Here is a 22,860-nt window from a genome sequence, read left to right as displayed (position 1 = left end):
ATCTATCTAAACAGTTAGTATATCTGGGTTCTGAGGACAAGCTAAAAAATTAAAGTCAAGACCTCATTACAAAAGTAAAAATTATCCTTTCTCTTTTCCCTCTGTTAAAAATTAAAAAACAAACAAACAAAAAAACCCAAAGCAGCAACAACCAAACAACATACACATATGTATTTATATCTTTAGCTTTTCATGTGTTGAGAAATGCAACTAATTTAGATGGATTTGTTTTTTTTTTTTTTTTTTTTGTTAAAACTACCTCTTTCTTCTTGAAAATATGTAGCAAGACTTTTTAACAGACAATCTGTTTTACGCAATATTTCTAGTCCTTTTGTGACAGTTTTGTGCTAACTCTCCAGTTCATTGACCAGACATGGATACATTGCCAGAGATTAGAGCTGAGTAAGAGTATGGTTAATGAGAAAAATATTTCATCAGATGTTCAGACTTTTCACAAATTCAAAATACTTTATCAGGCTTTTTCAGCCAAATGCAGTGAAAATGCTTCATCTAGTTCGCTGCATTTCATATATACAAAATCTTTATCCTCCAGTGGAAGAATATAGGTTGTATATATATGTCCCAAGTCTCTTTGTAATGTAAGCTGAAGACTTAGACAATAAAGCTTTCCTAACTCCTCTTCAGTTTCTTCTCAGTTCTCTCAGCTAACAGCTGTAGCAACCCACAGACTGCTTTGTTCTCAGCACTGCAAGTACCATCTTTCATTCTACTGTGATAAACAAGCAAACAAACAAATAAATGGAGTGTGACAAATTTAAATTCTGAGGGATAGAAGGCTGCCATACCTGTTTGAAGCCTGAAATATCTGGTCCCAAGTGTGAAATGCAAATGCCTCTTGGTTTCAAGTTTTGTTCCTCCTGGAAGGTCATTATGCCTACTAAGAAATCTTGTCTCATTTATGATATGGAGTAGCGCAGAAATGGGCACAGCAGATCATGCTCAAAAGGTCCCTGATGGAATGTTTGTTTGAACAGCATCCCTATCCTACTTTGTGTGTTATAGAAAAATAAAGGTTTTTACCAACATCGCTGGTTGAGACCTTAGAGTTTGAACACCTGTGACACTATAGACTCCCTACATAAGTGGCAGAGGGAATTGTTTCTCTCTGTCAGAACATTTCCGTAAAATCAGAAATGCTATAAGAGTTTTAATTAGCCAGTAGTGAGATCCAAGAAAGGTATCTCACAGGAGTAAACAAGATAATTTTGCTTATGAGTTGATCAAAATGAACGGACAGCTCAGCGGGCTGCTGACTGACAAAGAAAAAAAAGGTGTCCTTGACTGTTACCTCCTCGTCAGATGGCGGAGTCATCCCAGTTGGTCTTCATGCTGCTTTTACTCGTTTCAGTGGCACTAGGAATCTTTGTGCTTACTTCAGCAGAAGCATGCATCCGAGTTCCCACTCTGCTATAGTGCCATCTTTGTCAGATACAGGGGTTTTTTTTCAGTGTTCTCATCTGTCTGCTTATTAGCAATGACCATTTCTCTGAGCACTGAATTATAGTAGATACTAATGAGTGCACTCTCTATTTAATTCCACACCACAAGTTTCACCAAATGCTGAAATAGGACTATTCCTGTTAAAGCATCTGTCATTCCCCCAATACAGACCCAAAAGCCAAGAAGGGACATCGGAACATTTCAGCCTTGACACAGTGTCGTTTGTCCGTCTCAACCACGACAACACAGCCGCAGTTGTAAGGTTGAAAAGGAATTGCTGGGTTGCCACATTGTCAGTGTTCCTGGCCAAAAACATTCCATGTTCAGTCATCTTTTTCCCCTAAACTCTTCTAAACAAATTTTATGGACAGTGAACTCTGTACCTGTCTGGAGAATGTTATTGACTGTGTACACACTGAGAATATATTTCAGCAGATAGACTTCCAGGCTTTTCCAAAGGGTTTCCATAAGACAATCCATGCTCTTTTGGAGTTTGGGAACATGAATACTCATCAAGCATTACTTCCAAATACACTTATATTAGTTGGAAGATCAAATCTTGTTAGCAAACTCCCTTGTGTTACTCAGGAGGAAATCATGACTGATTTCTCAATACTACTGTCTGTCCAAGAAATACAATTAGGTAGACTTAAATATTTTAAATTAGGACATAAAAATAAATTTCCTGTAGCAATGCCTATTCCAGATCATAATGTATCATCTTTTTCATTTTTTTCTTCTTTTTCAACACTCTCCAGTTCTCAACATGGTCCTTGAATGGATAGAATCTCAAGAGACATTTTTCCTACATTTTACCAGGTTCTACGAGAATATATTTTTAAGAACCCTGTAACCTTGAATGTGCTCTGAAGAACAAATTCCAACACAAAGAACAACCTATTTTAAGCTGACTGCAGATTCTATATGGCCTTTCAAAGAATATTGAAAAATTAAAGGATTATATAGTTGTATCATAAATAAGGCAGTACAAGCAGTATTGTACATGATACTTCTATCTACTCCTAATAAATCACTTGGGTCATTTTCCTTTATTTCTTAATCGTGTACTTCAAAACCTCAGAATGCCACAGAATATTTTCTGTTCTGGGTCCAATATGATGGAATTGTGCAACTGTATGCTTTCTTATAGCACATACTGAGGCCTTTTTTTTTCCTCTACTTGTTGATTCTCAGTGTCGTGGTACATGAGTATATTTACATGAATAGTATGTGAGTGCTGAACTGGGGAATGGAATTCTCCCTCATCTCTTTCCCCAGTCTCAATATAATCCACATGTTATGTGATTATTTTTCCTTCTTTCCTTTACCCTTCCTTCTGTGTAATCACTGCATTCAGTCGCACAATACATATAAAAACTAAAATAAAAAAAAATACACTTAACCCATCTCAAGAGATAAGCTAATAAATGTCTATACCAGAACAATGTTAGAGTAAGTCTGATATACAATTTGAAGTAATAAAACCCCCACATGGTCACAGAATAAGTGAGGCTGGAAGACATCTCTGGAGATCATGTGAACCAATCCCCCTGCCCAGAGCAGCATTATCTAGAGCAGATTATGCTGGACTGTGCCCAGTTGGGTTTCAAACATCTCCGAGGATGGAAACTCCACATCCTCTCTGGGCAACCAGTTTCAGTGTTTGACTACCCTCAAATTGAAAGAGGCTTTTCTTGTGTTTAAGTGGAATCCCCTGCTTTTCACTTTGTACCCTATATTGGGTTTGCATAGTTAGGTTTTGGTAGTGGGAGGGCTACAGGGGTGGCTTCGGAGAGAAACTGGGATGAAGCTTTATTTTCTTGACTTCCTTCTATTCAGTATTTAGGCACATGGATAAGATCCCACCACCACCCTGAGCATTTTGAGACTGAATATTCTGGGTTCTCAAAGTCTCTCCTCGTATGTCAGATGCCTCAGTTCTTTACTCATACTCCTGGTCCTTCACTGGATTCACTCCAGCATGTCCATTTCTTGCTTGAGCTGAGGATCCTTGAACTGGACCCAGCAGTTCAGATGTGTTTCACCAGTACTGGGAAAGGGGAAGGATCTGCTCCCTTAACCTGCTGGCAGTGCTTCTCCTAAGGCAACCCAGGATGCAGTTGCATTGAAATATTATCACTCTAGACCTGTGTATAAACACAATATCTTTTAAGACACAATATTTAAAAGGATGTATTTCAAGGCATACATATTTGCCCTTCATATATGCTGTTAGGATTAGTGTATAAGCATTTGTCATATCTGAATGATATCTAATTTTTTAGGAAGTTTTCCTCTCAGCCTTTGGCAATAATTCAGACTTCAGGATATAAAGATGCGTAGGAGAACTCTAACATTATTATAGCACAAATGGCATTTTTAAGTTATTGTTTGGATGTAATTTTGTAAGAGTGTTTTGCAAGGTTATAGGTTGTACGAAAGTCCCCTCCTGTCTCCTGCAAAAATAAGGTGTTAAACACAGAATATGACTTCTAATCAATAAGCCATTTGTATTTGGATTTAATTCTTTATGTCTTATTTAGAAGCCAAAAATTTATGTTTCAATATGAATATTTCCAAGTTTTTCAAACTTTAATTTACATTAGAATTTTGAGATCCTATATTATCCTTTATGGTATCAAAACAACACATCATAGTATTTAATTGCCAGAAAATAAATTCCTGATAACATCAGTTACAAACTTCCAAATAGCATATTAATGTAACTAAACATTAGAAGAAAAGCATGCCATTAACTATAGATTTGAAAAAACAATGTTCACATCAAATTCTATTATTGAAGAGCTGATGTTTTAAAGGATAAACTTTTTAAATTTTTTTTATTTTTTTTTTTACTCTTGCCATCAATAAATTCCCAGCTGGTCATTATCTGGTGGTAAGCAACATTTGGAAGACGTTTGTAATTTACACTTAATTTTCTGGTTACTTCTGACTTTTCATAGAGACTACATAAAAATAGCAAGAAACAAACTTTGGAACACAAAAAAGAGAAAGGATTGATTTCGCAGAACAAGAAAAGATAAATTATGATGAATGAACATGTGTTATCATAAATGAACTTGCTTGCTTTAAATGAGCATTATGTTGAGAAATATGAGGAAACTGGGAATGAAATTAGGCCAAAAATGAAAAGTCCAAAGATGCTAACAGAAAAATAAAATGGTGAGGGCCTGTCCAGAACAAGTGACCTGAAATCATTTCTGTTCCTGTGTATATCATCAAATTGCTTTGTAATCATAACCTTTCCACACAGCAGCTTCTCCATCTGCAAAAAGGTGGTATATCCTTTGAACATTTACTGTGTGCTTTGAGATATGTTGACGCTACATAAATGTGAAATACTAGTATAGACAGCACTGCAGCAGTAGCTGAGATTTTTCAAATCACATCATAAGTGTCACAACCTTGGAGTAACTGTGCCAACTATGACCAGTATTGCTTTGCTCCTCATGCAATTTACTGAACTGTTCAGTCCATTGGAAATATTAAAATATAGGACTGTAGCACTATTTGAATTTCCCCACCAAAAGTTGTCAAATCTTTATTACAAAAAATAATCCAGTAGTTTATATTGCAATGTGTTGAATAAAATCCACAGATCTCTCCAATATTCAGTAATTACTCTCTTAAGTTACTTTGAATAATTATTTCATTCCAAGTGCATATTTCTTTATTTTCATACATAAATTTTCTAAAATAAATTTTTAATGTATTTATTCATATAAGTGTATGTTGTACATACAGAGACACACACATATATAAAATCCTGAATATATAACTCCTGCTTATCTCTTTACACAGTCCTAACAGTGAGGCAGAGACATAAAAGTATTTGGGATAGCTTTTCTTGGTAGTGACACCAGTTTTATAATGTCATTGTAAGTAATTGTAAAAAAAAAAAAAACTTACAAAACAACAAGAAACCCCTATGTACTGAGCCAACCTTCTTATTCGGCAAACTTAGAAAAAATAATGAGTTCAAAACAATAAGTGATGGGAGTATAAGGGAATATGAGAATTATATTGATATAGAAAAAACAACTTCTTCTGTTTCTGTTTGGTTTTTCTTTTCCTTTTCCCTTCTTGGTGTCTCTCATTATTTTCCCGTTGTTTCTCCGACTTACTCTTTCTCCTGCAAATCTCTCTACATATTATTTCTCTAAGTCTTCCATATCTCTATTCACCTTCCTGTTCTGAATGTAAGGACCATTGTTTTCTTTTTATTCCTAGGTTTGTTAGAATTCTGTATTCTCTGTGGCTTTCTAATTTTTCCCCCTTCCCTAAGAAACTTCAGGTTACATGCCAAAACACCAGTGTTGGTATCTCAACATTAATGTTAACATGAAATATTTGGTCTAGTATCTACAATTCAGACTGGTTCTGTCCATTTCTAGTTTTAACCAATGAAACTTTTATGGCACCTTTCATAAGAAGTTGATTGGGAGAGAAAAAGCATCAGCCAGCTATAGTCTCCTGACTTTGGAGCTACTGAGTGTGTTACTTCTTATCATTTGAAGCTAGTTAGGATTGTTCTCAAGGGCTGAAATTATTATAATTATGTTACAAGACCACTACCAATCAGTCATTAAGGTGAAGTCTGTACTTTAAAAGAGGCTGGTGGAGCATTTAATTCACACGTTACCTATTAGGTAGCTGCTGCAGCCAGGAATGGCTATTAGATCTTAAAACAAAACAAAACAAACAAACAGACAAAAAAACAACCCAGACACTCAAAAAAACACAACCCAAACCCACAGTAAAATAGTTTGTTTGTTTTTTTTTTTTTTTTGGACAGACAATGTCTAGAAGGCTTAATGGTAATAAAACTTCTTTAATCATTTTTGGGTGAGACTGTTTGATGCAGAATCCAAACACACTCAATAAGCAGTTCCTAATAAATTCACATTGTTTCCTGACTGTATGTATGCACAGAGAATGCTGCTTCTTACATATATATTTACTCCATTTCCAGGAATAGGTAGGATACGGGTGCTTAATAAACAAACAAAGACCTAAGAAAGTCTACGGCCTGATAGTCACAAAATAACTTAATAAAATCTAGCCCAGAGTCACAGTATGTCTCTTCATGGAAAAAGACAGAAATATCAAGCGTTTCCCTTTTCTTGAGGATAGTTAAGATATCTGTGTAGCATGTATAGGCAGCTTTTTTGTCAGTGGTCAAATATTGCAACAACACCACAGTTTTTCACAGAAACCACCCTTTGGAAAATAACCAGTCCCAGTAACTCGTCCTGGGCAAGTTCCAACAGCACATCCTTGCTCACAGCCCTCATGAAGAGCTCTGTGCAGCCACCTTGGTTTGTCCTTTTTGTGCCAGCGATTCCCCTCCCAAACCTGACTCTTTGGGCCATGTGGCTCCAGCCCTGTGAGTGAAGAGCAGCAGCATGCAGCTGCTATCCCAGTCCGTTTTAAACTGTGCTTCATTAGAAGAGCTAACAAGAGGAATTGTGTGATGCTGGTATTCAGCATTGCCCCACCTGAGAAGAAGAATAGTCACATTGGACAGAGAAGCATGTTGCCTGTGTCAAACAAGCAAACTGTATTGTTTCACTTACAGAGGAGAAAGCTGGGATTTGAATACTATCATATCCCAATGAAGCTGGGTAGTAATGAAGCTTAAGTCCACAAAAGACTCATTCTGTTGTGAGGAATGAAAGGGGAAGGAGAAATTGTGCAAGCAGGAGCTGCAATGCTGTGCTTACACACTTGACAGCAGACACATGGAAGGAAAGAAACCATTTCAAGGATCCTGAAAAAAAATTAAACCACAGAAACCTGAGTTCTGTCTACAACACAGTGATAACTAGTTGAGGGCACACAGCTACTGAACTATGGTGACTATTAATTTTGCCAAGAAACAGGGAGCAACCAGTGCAAGTAAATTAAATTGAAGTAAATGGATGCACGCTACAAATGGGGTAATTTGTCCAAAAGGTTTTTGAAAAATGTTAATGAAGATTTTCTGCAGGGTAAGCCAGTATAATTGTTCTGCACTGTATATTGATTACACAAGAGAAGAAATCTATGCCAAGACTTCATGCTGATAATACCTTGTCAAGGAGGGCTAAATGTTGTTTCTTGGACTATTTATATTGGAAACTGAAGTGCTGCTGCTATTTTTCATGCTTCTTTTCGTATTTTTTCATTATGAATTTAGGACAGTAGTCAGATATAATCTGTAAACATCATCTATGCTGCTGGTTGATATTACAAACAAAATTATATATCATTGTCAAGATATAGCCTTAATAGCTGGAGAAACTTAAGCCATGTAAAATCACCAGAACTTCAGTGGTAAACAAAAATTATACTCCTCCACTTTCTAAAAGTATTTATTCAAAGCAAGCAAAGTAAAAAAAAAAAAATAAAAATAAAAACAAACAAAAAACAAACCAACAAACAAAAACGCACAAACAAACAAACAAAACCACCAAAAAAACCAAAACACATTATTAACCGGATTTGGGGCTCAGCATTGATCTGTTTGAAATACTCTTATAATTTGTTTCTTTGAAGACTGTTAGTTCTTTTCTGTTAGAATACTCTGATTTTATACTGTATGGAAAGGAAAAGAGAGGAACGACTCAGCATAGCTACACTGTGTTTAGAATAAAGAGGCTTTTGATTGGTGGGTGAATTGCAATATTTCAGTTGGCCAATAACCATTGCATCTACTCTCCATCAAGGTGCAAGATACATATGTTTATCTCATCTAGATGATTAAGTGACAAAACACAACATTTGGTGCAACATTTCTTATACTAAAACTTGCCCATGAGTCACCAAAATTCCAGATGACAGTTACGCTCCTTTCTCCAGTACCAAGAGACAACATATTGATCTGAGAGGAAGACATTGTGTCTTCAAGGAAATAAAATAATTTTTATTATGATGAAGATATATGGCCAGCCTATGATTTCAACAAGGAGGAAACAGGGCTGTTCTCAGAAAAATTAAAATCTACCTGACCTTCTGGGGTACTTCAAAGTAAAAATTGGCTTAAAAATTAAGACATTCCACTAAGACGAAGTATTATGCTGATGAAAGACCTGTGGTAGGAAAGACCTAAGAGATAGACTTGTCAGGGCAGAACAGCATCTGGATCTGAATTAAACCTCTTCTGATCTAACAGGAAGCACATGTAGATTAATTAAATTTCTTTCACTTTCTGTCATCCTACAAAAACATCAATAACTTATGTGATTGGTAAGCATGACACTGCAATAAGAGTTATTTGGATTTTACCTTAACCTAAGGTAAATGCTACTTAAATCAATAACAGTAAAAACTCCATACCAAACACAGTGGTAAATCCGTAAACTGAGAATAAAACGTCTTAAATACTCAGTTCTCCGGCACGTTCATTCATTCATTGAAAAGGCTGCAGAGTGTAGCCATAGTTCAGTACAGGGGCCAGAGAAGGAACTAATGGTACAGTCTTCAAGAAGGTGTGCCTTCTAGTAAAAAAATAATATCCAGGAAGACTCTTTAGCATACAGTGAGAGATCAGAGTGGAAATTTCAACTGCAAGGGCTGCCAGGGCACATACGTGCTGTGCCTCTAAATCTCTGGACCGCTTTACCTCATGTGCTGGCAGAGGTGAAAGAAAACACTGAAGTTCTCCTGCTTTTCCAAATGTGTTATACACATTCTTCATGCAACCATTTAGAAACTTTTTGTAGGTTATTTTTTGGTGAAGGTTGAGGGAAGGGTTCTATATATGGCATGAATAGAAGAGTGCCAAACAAGATCTGCAGTCAACAGCTCAAATGAAACCACTTCTTTTCTGCTGACATACATAAGATAGGGTAGATTCCTCATTCAGTTGATGAGAAATGCTCACCTGTGACTACTCTAGTCAGTCACTTATTAGGTAGGCTTCATTGAAAATTTTTAGCTTAAAATAGAAGCTCTTAAGCAATGATGTGTACTCAGAAAGTTCAGCTCAGATAAGTACCAAACTCTGGGTACACTTCAGAGTTTCCTGTAGCTGCTTCTATGGGCACTGTTATTGAATAATTATCAGGAAGAGAAAAAATGTGAGGTCTTTCAGTAAGGACAAATGAATATTTTTTGGTTTTGAAGCCTGAATTTAATAGCTGCTTCATCATTCACATTTTCTGGAAGAGGTTCTACATCATTCAGTCATAATAAGGATTTTAATAAAGCACTAGATTAGAAGTTGGCATTGTATAACCCAACCTGAACAGAGTACAGTGACTGGACATAAACAGGTATAAGTCAAATTGGAAGAAAAAAGATGATGGATGTTATTCTTAATGTAAATTATCCCTGGAAAAGAAATAGACTTTGTGATGCAATTGATTGACAACATCGGAAGAAAGCACAGTGAACAGAATTACAGATTACTTCGTTATCAGCTAGACTTTAAGACAATTTCAGCAAAAGTGATGAACAAAGACAGAAAGCTGCAGCTTGTTTACTAAATGCAGTTGAAAGAAAAGCTGCAAGTTTGGTACTTATAGTACAATAAAATTCTGCATATTTTGAGACTTAGCTTGGAGGTTGTCCTGTAACAAACATGGTGCAAGAAGAACTGAACAGATAATAGAAAATAGCATTAAAAGATCGTGTAGCTGGTAAGAACAGAGAAGCAATGCATGGAAGAGGAACATTACAGGATGTCATTTAATTGATTTAAGTTATAATAAAACTGAGCAGACATGGTGTAAGCCAAAAATGGAGGAGCCAAACAAACTGATAATAACTGTAGAATGTATCATACAGCAGCAACTACATATGAGTTTTGCTGGTGAGAAAATGTTGTATATTGAGAGATACTGCAAAATGGGAAGGAAGAACTAAAGAAGGAAGAACAGCTTTCTGTAATAAAAACATGGCCTTTTACCTTCTTTCTCCTAGTCCATCAGACTAGAACATTTAGAGTATTATAAACTAGTATTTCCATGCTAATTCTTCATGTAAAGACAAAAGAATCCTTACATACTGAGTCACGGCACCAGAAAGGATATAATTCATCACTAGGGAGGCAGTTACTTTGAATTTTCATTATGTAAGCAAAGTATTTGTTTCTTACTTTGCCCAGTTTGTACCTTTAAAAAAAATGGATCATGAGTCCTCCAAAGATTCTGATCCAAATAGGCAGGAAGTACAGCAGTATCTTGCGGAAGGTGAGAAAACCTTTAGAGATGTGAAGGAAAGTATTCGGGAACTAATAAGTAACACAGAGTGGTCAATGATATGACTTTATTCTGCACTCCTAAGATGGTTTAGGATTTGTGCTCTATTTTTATTGTGAAGATGACTCATCTAGAAGAAAGTGAAAAACATATCTTCTTGTACAAACTGTGTCCCAATCACTGAAACTCAAGCCCACATAAAGATATGCAGCAAACGAGGACATAGTGATTCCTCTCCCTGCAGGAGATGAGGTCTATAGCCAAGATACTTCAGGAGAGCATGCTGAGGCTTGTGAGTGCAATAGGACATACAGAGTAATCAGATGACTCAGATGAGAGAAAATAGACACATTATGCTGTTGAAGGCTCTCTGGCAGAAAGGATCTACCAGATTTAAACTAATGCATAGGGTTATTCACAAAGAGGAAGCTTTGACTGCCAGGTTGTCAGGAGAGAACAGCAAATCTCTGAATGAGAGGTCTTCTGATTCAACAGGGAGCCTGTGTTGAATTGGACTGGCAGGATAAAGATATGGCAGAACACAGATGCAGCAATACAGTGGACTTCACAAAAAAAAATTATGGTGGGGTCTTAGAGAAAAATGAGAGAAAATCTGAAAAAAAACATTAAAACCAAGAAAAAAATGGAAAAGTTTAATGTCTGCCATTGCAAAAAGAGCCCATCTACAGTTTGCATGGTCCTTAGAAAGTCTGACTGATAATACATGCAGTGAAAAATACTACAGCAATTAAGCAACCTCAGTTGAGACAGAGGAAAATGTGAAATGAAAAAAATAAATGAAAGGTAGACAAAGAGGTGTTCTAAAAGTTTGCTTCAGTTTTACCAAGAGACAGCTCTAAATACTCAACTCCGGTTTTGTGTTTCAAACTCTACAGCTAAAGCCTGCTATCTCCCAGCAATGATGAGACCATCCAGATTTATGGGAGCAGAAACATGTCCGATTGCTCAGTCACACAATGTAACTAGGACCCCAGTATCTCTCAGACTCACAAATGAAAGCAAATAGATGTTATAGCCTTACCCATTCCTGGGGCATCAGTGTACTGCATTGAGATAATTCTGAAGATGTTCATACAAGGTAATACAAAATGAAAATGCTTAGTTGTAAGTAGTTTACAAATGAGTCACGTGCAAGCCAGGTATTCAATAAAGAAGTTTCCTTGTCCAAGGCCCACTAAAGTCAATGGCAGTCTGAACCTGGCTGTAGACAAAAAAATATATATAGGATTTTTCTGAGTGATGCATTCAGTTTGTGAATACATAGGCCACTTAAAAAAAATAAAAATAGGTACTTCAATAACTGCCAATTTAAGACAATCTGGATATCATGACTCTTGGTGATAGTTAGATTTTGGAGTCACACAATCATATTGATTTGTAGATAATCATGTAAACTAGAAGTAAAGAGGTAGGACTCAGGGCCACCAGTAATTGCATCAAGGTTCAAGAAGTAAATCTTTCTCAGTATACAATACTGAGAAATTAGTGATTTTTTTTTCTTTGTTTGCTTATGAACAGGACATAGGAATTGATGGGTATATCAACATGATCAATGACTGTTACACAGAGAGGTACTGTTTCTGTTCAAAATACAAATGTTCCCCCAGCTTTGATAAAGTCTCTACTTTGACCAAATCTTTCAAATGAAATGTGCACAACCTTCTATTAGGTCTCTCAAATATTAGCAAATATTAAATGAAATTCATGTTACACTATTTATCTGTATGTCCAATGTTTAACTAATTTAGATACCTGGAATTATATTTCTGAAGGATTAATAAAGTTAAATGCTTGCTTAATTGCTTTTTAAAAATAGATTAAGCAAAGAAAGAATTTAAGAACGTTTTACAGTGGTGATAACTTTGCCACTGTACTGTTAACATACAGTAGTAGGAATTTGCAAAAAAATATGAATTTAGGAATAGAACTGGTTACTACAAAGAAAATGATCTGGCAGATCAAGTAGGGAAAACACTATAAGAAACAATTCTGCACCCAACTCACCAGTAGTGCGAGAGGTAATCTAGCAACATTTCAAAAGTCAAGCATGCAGTACAGTCTCAGTTCGCAGACACATCTCAGTTCCAAGAAAAATCACAAAACCCAGTCCTCTGCAGGATTTTTAAATATGATCACTAAAAAAAAAATCACTGGCAAGGTGATAATATTTAGCTAAACTTCTCTGAAAAAACATTCATGAAACCAAGTCTAAGATTCCTAGTCTTCCTGACTCCAAGATTTCTCTAAGATGCAATTGATTTCTTCCATCAGCTATGAAACACCTTCATGCCATTCTGTCCACTAATATCTAATAACTTTGTGCAACATACTCTTTCCTGAATGTTCAATATTCATAGTATAAAGTCAAGGATGTCATTATTATCAGTCTTTTCATCTTTACCAACAGCTTTACTTTCAATAATGAACATGGTCTCTAGCTAACAGGCACAAAACTAGGCCAACATTTTAATATGCCACCTTGGAGAGATTTAAAATAGTTCAATTGCCAGGTCTATATGATACTTAAAATACACATATGACTTATTCTCATCTGGGTTAGGAGGTGACATGGTTTACTGCCAACCAGTAACTAAGCACCATGCAGCTGCTCACTCACTCACCCCTGGTGGGATGGGAGAGAGAATCAGAAGGGTAAAAGTAGAGAAAAATCATGGTTTAGATAAAGACAGTTTGATAAATAAAGTAAAAGCCAAGTACACAAGTAAAGCAGAACAAGGAATTAATTCACTGCTCCACAGCAGCAAGTAGGTGTTCAGTCATCTCCAGGAAACCAAGGCTCTATCACATGTAACAGTTACTTTGAAAGACATGTCATCACTCTGAATGTACCCCACTTCCTTCTTCTCCCAGATTTATACTGAGCATGATGTCATATGGTGTGGAATACTGCTTTGGTCAGTTGGGGTCATCTGTCCTGGCTGTGTCCCCTTCCAAAACTTCTTGTGCACCCCCAGCCTACTTGCTGGTGGGTGGTGTGGCAAGCAGAAAAGGCCTTGACTCAGTATAAGCACTGCTCAGCAGTAACTAAAACATCCCTGTGTTATGAATGCTGCTTTCAGCACAAATCCAAAACACAACCTCATATTAGCTGCTGTAAAGAAAATTAACTCTATCCCAGCCAAGACCAGCACAGAAACAGCCTGTCCTACTGATCTACAAAACACAACCAATGACCCTTTATCAAACTGTTTTTGTAATGCCACGATGACAAAGTTACTTCCCTACACCACACTCATCACAAATAAGTGGCAATTTACAAGCTACAACATGCAGAAAACTCAAAGCCCAACCTGTCTATCTCCTCATCCTTATAAAGCCAGCAAATGTCTTCATCAAGCCAAAATAAGCTGCAAAGCACAGCCAGCAAACCAGGTCACATCACATTTCCTCTGAGGGAAACACATGAGTTACAGACCTCCACAATCTAAAAAAGGTCATACCTAGGAGGAGCATTGCACCAGAGAATTAGATTAATATTTTAAAGGTATTTTACTGTTTAGAACCATGTTAGATTTTAATTCAGCACAAGAAGAATCCCATATCCTCATACTCCTGCTGCTCCCCTAGACACACACCAGAATCTGCACTGGAAAATCAATTCTTCCAACAACATTGTCACTAAATTCATCTTTTGAAACAAGTTCTCCAGAGTCTGATGTGCACTGAAAGAATCCAGGTTGTGCCTCTAGTAATAATTTAAGTTTGCCAAAGATCTCTACAACCACCACAAAAATACTACCTGCAGCAGAGCCATCAAAATCCTCAGATTCTGTATTTCATTTCTTGAAGGATATTATATTTCATCCAGTGTACTCAGTACCACTACTGAAATTATACCTGTGGAAATAAACAACCATTATGCACCAGAATAAACTCATACAGACTATCAATAAAGGATGGAATGACCCAGCTACCAGTAGGGGAAAAATATTTCTAAATAAATAATTTATTGATTAATTCAGTCTAAATTTTGACAAAATAACTTACAAAGATGAACTTCGGAACTATGTTCATAATTTTATGAAAGCAAAAATCATGGATTCAGTAGGAATGCTGGTTCTAGGACATACGTAACCTCCCCCTTCCCAAACACACACATGCATGCACAGTGTGCGGCTAACCTATATTTTAGCTGTCTCTTTCTCCAGCTCTGACAGATAGCTATCTTATCTCCCCCACTCCCATGTTAAGATCCCCTTTTCCCTCTTTTCTCTCAGATGGCCTTGATGATATAATATCTAATTAAATCTAAACCAATTTGTTCTCAAATTGTATTTATCTTTGAAGTTTACTTTTTGTGCTTCAGACCTGAAAAGCCTGCATGCCCAAATGCTCGGTTTGCTCCATATAATATCTAATTACAAATTTTGCCTAATGAGAACAACTTCTTTTGTCCCCAAAACTTTTCCATTTTAAATGACCCTTTTCAAAACTGAAGAACAAATCTCTTATAACGAATATATTTTAGGTGTCTGAATATGTTGTTATCCATTCTTTACCTGATCCATCTCAGTATATCATTCCCCGCTTGTTGATAGAAGTATACTGAGCATTGATGGCTGATGAACCATTGTATAAATCTCTTGACATTAAAAGGGGATTATTGTTATTTTCTAAGGTGACCTCTTGTTAACAGATGGCATAGTGCATTGCCTCTTGATTCCTGCAAAACAAGATGTTTTTGTTTGAGTTATAGTATATTTTTAGGTACCTGTCTCGTGATGAATGTGGTCTATTTTATCTAACCCTGGCTACTTAAAAATAGGACACATAGCCTAATTAGTCATGTAGGTTCCCCTCTGGCTTCTATGGGCTCTATACTCACTCGTACTGCAAACTTCTTCAAATATTTCACTGTATTTACTGATCTGAATATGCCAGTGTCAGACTTCAGCCTTCATTTAAGCCACATTTACCACATTATTTTTTAAAATTTTATTGTGAAAAAATTTCAATGTCGTATGCTGATAATACAATTGTTTTTCTTTTATTGGACACCAAACCTTTGTTATGCTCAGCTAGAACACTAGCAGTCTCATCTAGATGTCTGGAAACCTAAAGTTTTACAATAACTTTCAAACTGAGTTCATAGATTCAATAAATTAATTCTTTTTCTTCATTAAGAACATTGACCAGATGGATATATTAATGGATTAATACTTTTAAAACCTCTAGAAATCTTTGTTCAACCTTCAGTAAACAGCAACTTGGAAAAAAAAATAAAACAAAGAAGTGCTAGTCCCTTTATTAAATAATAGCTTTGTTCTGGCTATTTTCCTGTCCTTGCAGATCTTATTCAATCAGTGGGAGTTTTTCTCACTTTTTTATGGTACTTCATCCTTCTTGGAAGTATGTTGCAGGGTCCTCATCAGTTAACCGCTTCTAATGATCATTCCTGGTCTATTCTGCAGACTTCCTACTTCCTCATGCCATGAAAGTGATATTGGCAAATATCCATTTTACTCGTTCATTGGAATAGAGGAAGAATAATTGTTTAACTTCTGATATGGGTCACATTTTTTATCATTATTTGCAATAAATCAGCTGCATAAGACAGAACAGACTACTTTCCTACCCTAGGGAAAAATTTGTATTTTATTAAAGCTATTGACTTAAACTAATCCATTCTAATAATGGTTGCTCTCCTAAACACAGTGGAACAAGAAAGTCTCACTCATGCAGTCAATACAGCTGCACAGAAGTGTTTATATACAGAGGAGTTAAACAGAAAGGTGATCAATTTTCTGCTGTAGAAGTCTTTATTTACACCCATTCAAAACTTCAGCTCAACACTGGAAATCTAGAACAAATACTGCAGTGAATACTGTAAGAAATTTTGATACACGTTGTTCATCCACAATCATTTCATCTTTTTCCCTTGAGATTTTATACTCATTTCACGTTTTTGTCTATTCTTTGCTTTAAAGGTCTGGTGCAGAAAAAATGAAGCCATGAGACGCAGGTCTGCCATAGACTGAGCAAAATTACTATACTCAGCATTTTAATGTACCACCTCAGCATATTAAAGTGTTCTTTCTATGCTTCCTTGTCTTTTGCACAAAAACTAATTTTGCTACAATTGTGTAATTAACATTTGCAAAATACGCAACAAGGGCCTACCTATATTTGTGTACTTAACTTCTTATTAAAGCTGATGAAATTAGATTACCATACCTAATGGGAATGTTGCATATTTGGTATTTAACTGCTAATATGTGTGTCATCTATATCTCTCTTTTTATCAATAAAATAAACAGCAGAATATTTTTTGGTTGATAACTTTCCGGCTAAAGGCACTTAGATGAAACAATAAAGCTGCCAAACCCACAGGTTTACACAGTTAAACCATCTGAGTTCTTTCCTGCTTCTCACTCTTGACCACAGGTGTGATTCATTTAACTTGAGGACATTGCTCCTATTCTTCTTTATAGGATCAAGTTCAAGTATACAGTCAAGATCTTTCTTTTTCTTCACTTCCTTTCTTTGAATGGGGTGGTATGGAGTAACTTCAAAGAACAGACTGAACTGAAGAGCAGATGATTTTTTTTTTGGTTGTATAACCTATAAGGAAGCTACACAGATTTTTGCTTTTTCACCCTGATCCTTCCCAATTAGATTGAAAAAATACACATGGGACCAGTTTTGACAGATTTGTGTATTGTAGATGCCTTTTGACTGTACATTAAAACTTTTGAGCACTTGTCTTTTCTAAATAAAATAAAATAAAATCCTCAGTATAACTTGCACACCAGACTGTATTGTCTGTGCAAGTTTACAGCTAGACTTTGAGAAAACACCACTTTTCTAATAGGTAGTAATTGCATTACTATATGGTATTATGAAGTGATTTACTGGTGGTAACAAAAAGTGGTTGAGACTTCTTAAACGATGTGACTGATTTAATTTCATTCTTTGTCTCAATTTCCATTCATATATTCACCTAATGCCTGTGATTGTTCATCAAAACAGTAAAAAGTAGAACTGAATTAGCATTATAAGCCACCTCCCATGGAAGTGTTGCTAAAAGAATGTGGTGTAAGAAGCCTACACAAAAAGCAGCACTTGGATTAGCTGTCGCTGGGGGTGCTGTATTTGATAACGAGGGTCATTCTGGTCCTTGCAGCTATGTGTATTTCAGTGTATACAGAAGAAACATGTAGCTGGGTTTGGTTACCTTTGCTGCACAATGGATCCCAGTACACCAATGGTTCACCCGATGCTTGTCCAAACTGATATGGTAGCGTAGCATTTCCAACGTTTGCAAAAATCAGTGAGAACTGGACAGCGTCTCCCTCACCCCCAGGGATTTATCTGCTTCCTCTAATGTAGTGGCTCTCACTTCTTGCAGAACTCTTGCCAGCAGAGGGTTTTTGCCTGTGCAGGGCTATGATATCAGTCATTAACTAAGTGAAAGTAATTTCCTTTAAGACAGCAGCTTCCAACTTGTGCCACAGTTTATGCAGTCATTGCCATTGCAGTTTGGTAGTCATTGCAGGCTTTGCCATTGAGGTTGAAGCAAAAGAGGCAGCAGTACTGTGCTACTTTGGACTTAAATGTGGCAACACCTCCCAATGCACTGGCCCATGACAGCTCAGCATCAGAAGAGCTTGCAGCTCAGGTACAGGATTTTTCAGACATGTGTGGCATTTCTTATTGCTATGCTAGCCTGTTCTATTCAGTGACAGTTTCTCTATTTAATTAGCTTCTGAGCCATTCCCAAGAATTAGTCCACATAGATGTTTAATATGTTGTTGCATTTATATAGGAACTCCGGTGTACTCTGAGGCTTAACAAAACACGGAGCATGGCAGTGTGGAGGTGGAAGAGAATTCTTGCCAAAAAACTGAATGAACACACACTTGAAACTGCAGCTGCACAGCCCGGTGCTCACTGCCTATTTGCTGTCCCTCAGATAAGATTCACTATGTTGCTGTGACTGGCTAATACAGGACACAGCATAACAAATTAATCTGAAGGTCTTTACACTCACCAGTTAGGTTTTTGTCCCAGAATGGATGAGAACTACTTTCAAGGTCATGTTCAGCAGAGGGATGGTATAAGAAATTCTTCTTGTTCCTCTCAGCTACTTGTCTCCCAGAGCAGATCTAGTAATTCCCTTCACTGATAAATCTAAATTTGCTTGTCCTCTCACTGAAGTGTTTTTCTTCATTATACCATCTTTTTTTTTAGCAGATTAATAACCTCAGTAGTGACAGTTGAACTGTATAACCTTGTATTATTTCATGCTATTGATAGGGAATAGACAGGTTTTTTCTTCATTTTTGTACATTTTCACATCTCTCCAGTTGTATCCTGGGGGTTCAGTTGCAGTTTACTGATAGCATATAAGTCAGGCCGAGTCAACATTCACTGAGCTCTACTAGATACCATTATTCAGGTTAGCTATTGCAGAGCTCTGCTGGGTATATTTACCAGGGTCTACAAAGCCAGCTAGAGTCTTCATGTTTGGGAGCCATGTGCTGTCATTATGTGCAGCAGCTGCTCTCTGAGTTGTTTGTTTGTTTGTTTCCCCTGATTAAAAATAAAGGTCATCTGAGTCCTCGTTGAGACCTTCTATTTCAATGAGGAGGAACGAAGTGGAAACTTTTCTGTCAGGGACAGAGAGCAGCAAAGGAGTGATCATCAGTGCTAGTTTAGCTCTTGTTGCGTATTTCTTGTTTTTGAACAGACATAATCCTGTTACTTATTGTACTTTTGCTGACTGTATGAGGACTATCTTTTGCATTAATGCAATGGCTCATTGTTTGAACATTACTAGTTTGGGTTGCTATTGCACACTCTAAAGCATCCCAGTACTCCTGTATCTAAGAATACCCATGTAAGCCTGCCTTCTTGTCCCCGTATATCCTAAGGAAAAATTGAAAGATGTGTAGCAATAATCAAATATGTATATTCATATGGAACACATTCAACTCAGATATCTGCAAAACGAACACTCATGTGAATAAAATAAAAAAACTTAAATAAACACAGGAGCATTGGTAGGTCTCATCGTACCAGGGGAGCTCTACCTTTATTTCATGAGTATAAATACATTGATACTGTTCAAAGCCAGAACCCAGTATAATGGATCAAGGTCCACAGTTAATTATCAGCCAGAGGCCTATTCCTCTAATTAGGCTTTCCTCCATTTTCAGTTCATGTATCAGCTTTATTGATGACAGAAAAAAGCTGGTGCATGTTTAGAGAGAAAAAAAAAGAGGAAGAAGAGGAAATTAGCTAATCAGGCACCAAGTAAGGACTTTGCCCTGCTTTCATCTGAGAAATGTCTGGAGGGACATTTTTATATGCCACTTGAGAAGAGTATCCAAGGATACTTAAAGTCTGCCTCAGGATAAAGCATGTCGTGAAGTCAGATGAGAGAAAGTTCTTATACTGAAACCACCCTATTGTTTTAATATATTCATATTCTGAGCTTTAGTTGTGCAACTGAATCACTTCAAAGGTGACTGAGGGATATGGGCAAAGAAAGAATTACGCTAACGAAGGCCTGCGTAATAGAGACATTAATCAGAATTTTAGTCCCTTCCTGATTAGGGAATAAGAAGACAAAGATTTGAGATAAACTGCATACATGAAAAGGAATATCTGACATTGTTGTCTAATAATATGATCAAAGGAAAAATCAACAGAGGTGATTAAAACTCAAAGGATTTGTAGAGCCTGCCTGTTTTTGACTGCAGCCTCCTGCCCTCCTGCTTCAGATGAAAAGCAGGTGGAAGAGCAATAATTGATAAGCTTGTTTTTGAAGCACTTATTTAGCAGTGACCAACAGTTTAGGTTTAATTAAACACATGTTGAGAGAATGGTGAAAGAGACTCAAATTTTTCAGTTGCATTTCTTACTAAATGCCACTGAAGTCTGTGTAACAGGCTTTGTATTTGTGTATCTGCATGTTTTGACATTAAAGATCCAATAAAGTAGTGGAAGTAAGACAGCAATAGAGTTGTTTAATTTTTAAGAAAATACAGGAAACTTTGTCTTTAAATTCTCCAGAACAGGAAACTGGAGAATAAGTAATAACTTTTGCTGCTTGGGGTGTTTGCAGTAACATCCTGTTTGTTACTAACAAAGACAACGGGCAAGGCAGTGAGTGAAATTCCCAGACTCAAAAGTTAGTATGTCTGAGAGACTAACTGGAGTTTACTTGTCTGCATTAAGACTGATTTTTAGGCTGATCAGTCTTGCCACTTGCCACTAATACATCTTGCAACCTGTACTTTAATTATATTAGCTAAGTAGACTAAGACCTGTTGTAACTTATCTTAAATCTTTTTATAAATATGGTAGCAGGAAAAAATACAGATAATGCTGACAACATAAAGCAATCTCTCACATACTGATACAGAGCTTGGAAGTAATAAATTGTAGGTGAAGCCTCACTTAAATTTGACAGTGAGGAAAACTAGTAGGCTTTAAGGTTGTTAGGGTAAATGAGGGTCACAGATGGACAGAAGCAATCATGTAAATCTTCTTGCTGAGTAATGAGGCAAAAAATCTTGAAAATTAAGCTGTTGAAGTGACTGATAAACCCAAGAGGAACTGATAGCCAAGCCTTCAGAAGCAGCTTTATTAAGGTGCCCTATGCTCATGAATGTTGTTCTTGCTGAGTATACTGTAGTTTGTAATTTTTCTTGTCTTATTTAAAAATAGTTCTTTAGATTAACTGGACACCTGCCTTTAAGCTACGGAAAAGTAGCTGTCTTTTGGAATGTCAAGATAATTGGACAGTGGTATAAAACAAACATTAAGTCTCACTATAACTTCCTATTGCTAAGGTACCACTGGTCTAATTACATGCAGATGTATTTGTGCTCAGCAAATCATTAGTCTTCATCAGCATACAAAGGGGAAAATCTTCTCTTGACTCTCAGCTGCCACAAATAAGGCACAAGGTATTTGCCTGCTGTGCCAGTCAGTATGTTAACTATACTTTCTATAATTTTTTTTAAACCTTTATGTTATTGAATGACTCTTCAATGAAAAAGGAAACTTGCCCTGCATCACTAATATTTAATTTCTTACATATTAACCTGTACAACTTTGGGAAATGTTTAGAAATCTGAAATTTAGCAAGAAAAGTTTAACATACACACACCCACACACACACAGAAGAAAAACAAACAAACAAAAACCACAGCTATAACTCACTGGAAGACTGTTCTCTCCTCTGCCAGATGTCAGTTCTTTGTTGCACATGCTTAAGGTTGGTAAGTTTCTCATTCAACTCCCAGCAACAAGTTTAATGTCTTATTTTCTGCTGTCTTTTGTAAAAGCAAATCTTTCTACAGGGCAAAGTGCAACCTACTAGTCAGCTTAATCTCTTCTGCTTTCACCTGCTTCTTTGCTGATCCAAGCTTCTGTGACTGAAAAGATGGTTTCATTATTGTATTCTGTTCAGATAAAATATTTCCCTCTGGTTTAGGATTCTTGAGTGGGAAAATATAATGAAGACGTCATAACAAGGCTCTACTTTCCACCCTTGTTTAAAGCAACAGAATCCGCATGTCAAACACATAGGTCATTACGCTGTGAACATCTCAATTTTTACTAGCAGAAAATAATTTCCTAGAATGAATGAATGTGGAACAATTAAGCTCTCTGAGAGGAGATGGGTTTGCTTAAAATTTTGAAGTGATAAATTGCAGAAACACATCCTACTTCAAGTTATTGGATCTGTTGACCTTAATGTCTTCTTATGATGGTTTCCTGTTTCTATTTAACTATGATTTTTGTCCTGAAGAAAAGAGAGATTATATATGCCACTGGGTGTGTTGAATGTTTCCTTCGTGTCATTCTGTGGTATTTGCAGCCCTCTTTGACATTATCAAATGGATTGACATTTCAAATATTTGCAGTGCTCAGCGGGTACTAATTCAGTGAAGGTGAACCATGGGTTGCTCACACAGTGGCACAGCAAGTGATGTGTGTCTATTTAATCACAGCTGCCGAAATGAGATCAAAAGGCACTGTGTTGTTAAACTCTTAAAGCTGCTGTCACAGCAGAGAGATCAGGAGGGGCCCACTGCAGGAAGCAGAGGAAAGAAGAAACTTGGACCTGCTGCTAATGCAATTCCACTGTCAGCTGTGTCTCGGTCTGCTTTAAGTGGAGATGACTAAAGGAGGACAGCTG

The 22,860-nt window shown here is 36.7% G+C and overlaps 1 long non-coding RNA gene across 3 annotated transcripts in view; it reads right to left on the bottom strand.

Annotated features, from left to right (window-relative positions):
• LOC139827596 (uncharacterized) overlaps positions 1-21,960 on the bottom strand; it is a 75,504-nt gene extending 53,544 nt beyond the window's left edge. For all 3 annotated transcript variants that reach the window (XR_011738411.1, XR_011738413.1, XR_011738412.1), the window contains exons 1-3: positions 21,879-21,960; positions 15,206-15,369; positions 14,446-14,543 (exon numbers count right to left, since the gene is read on the bottom strand). This is a non-coding gene — a long non-coding RNA (uncharacterized lncRNA). The remainder of the gene's footprint in view (positions 1-14,445; positions 14,544-15,205; positions 15,370-21,878) is intronic.
• Positions 21,961-22,860: the final 900 nt, after the last annotated feature.

The sequence above is a fragment of the Patagioenas fasciata genome, chromosome 3 (genome assembly GCF_037038585.1).
Source record: "Patagioenas fasciata isolate bPatFas1 chromosome 3, bPatFas1.hap1, whole genome shotgun sequence".
NCBI lineage: Eukaryota > Metazoa > Chordata > Aves > Columbiformes > Columbidae > Patagioenas > Patagioenas fasciata.
This window is presented reverse-complemented; position numbering and strand designations above follow the sequence as displayed.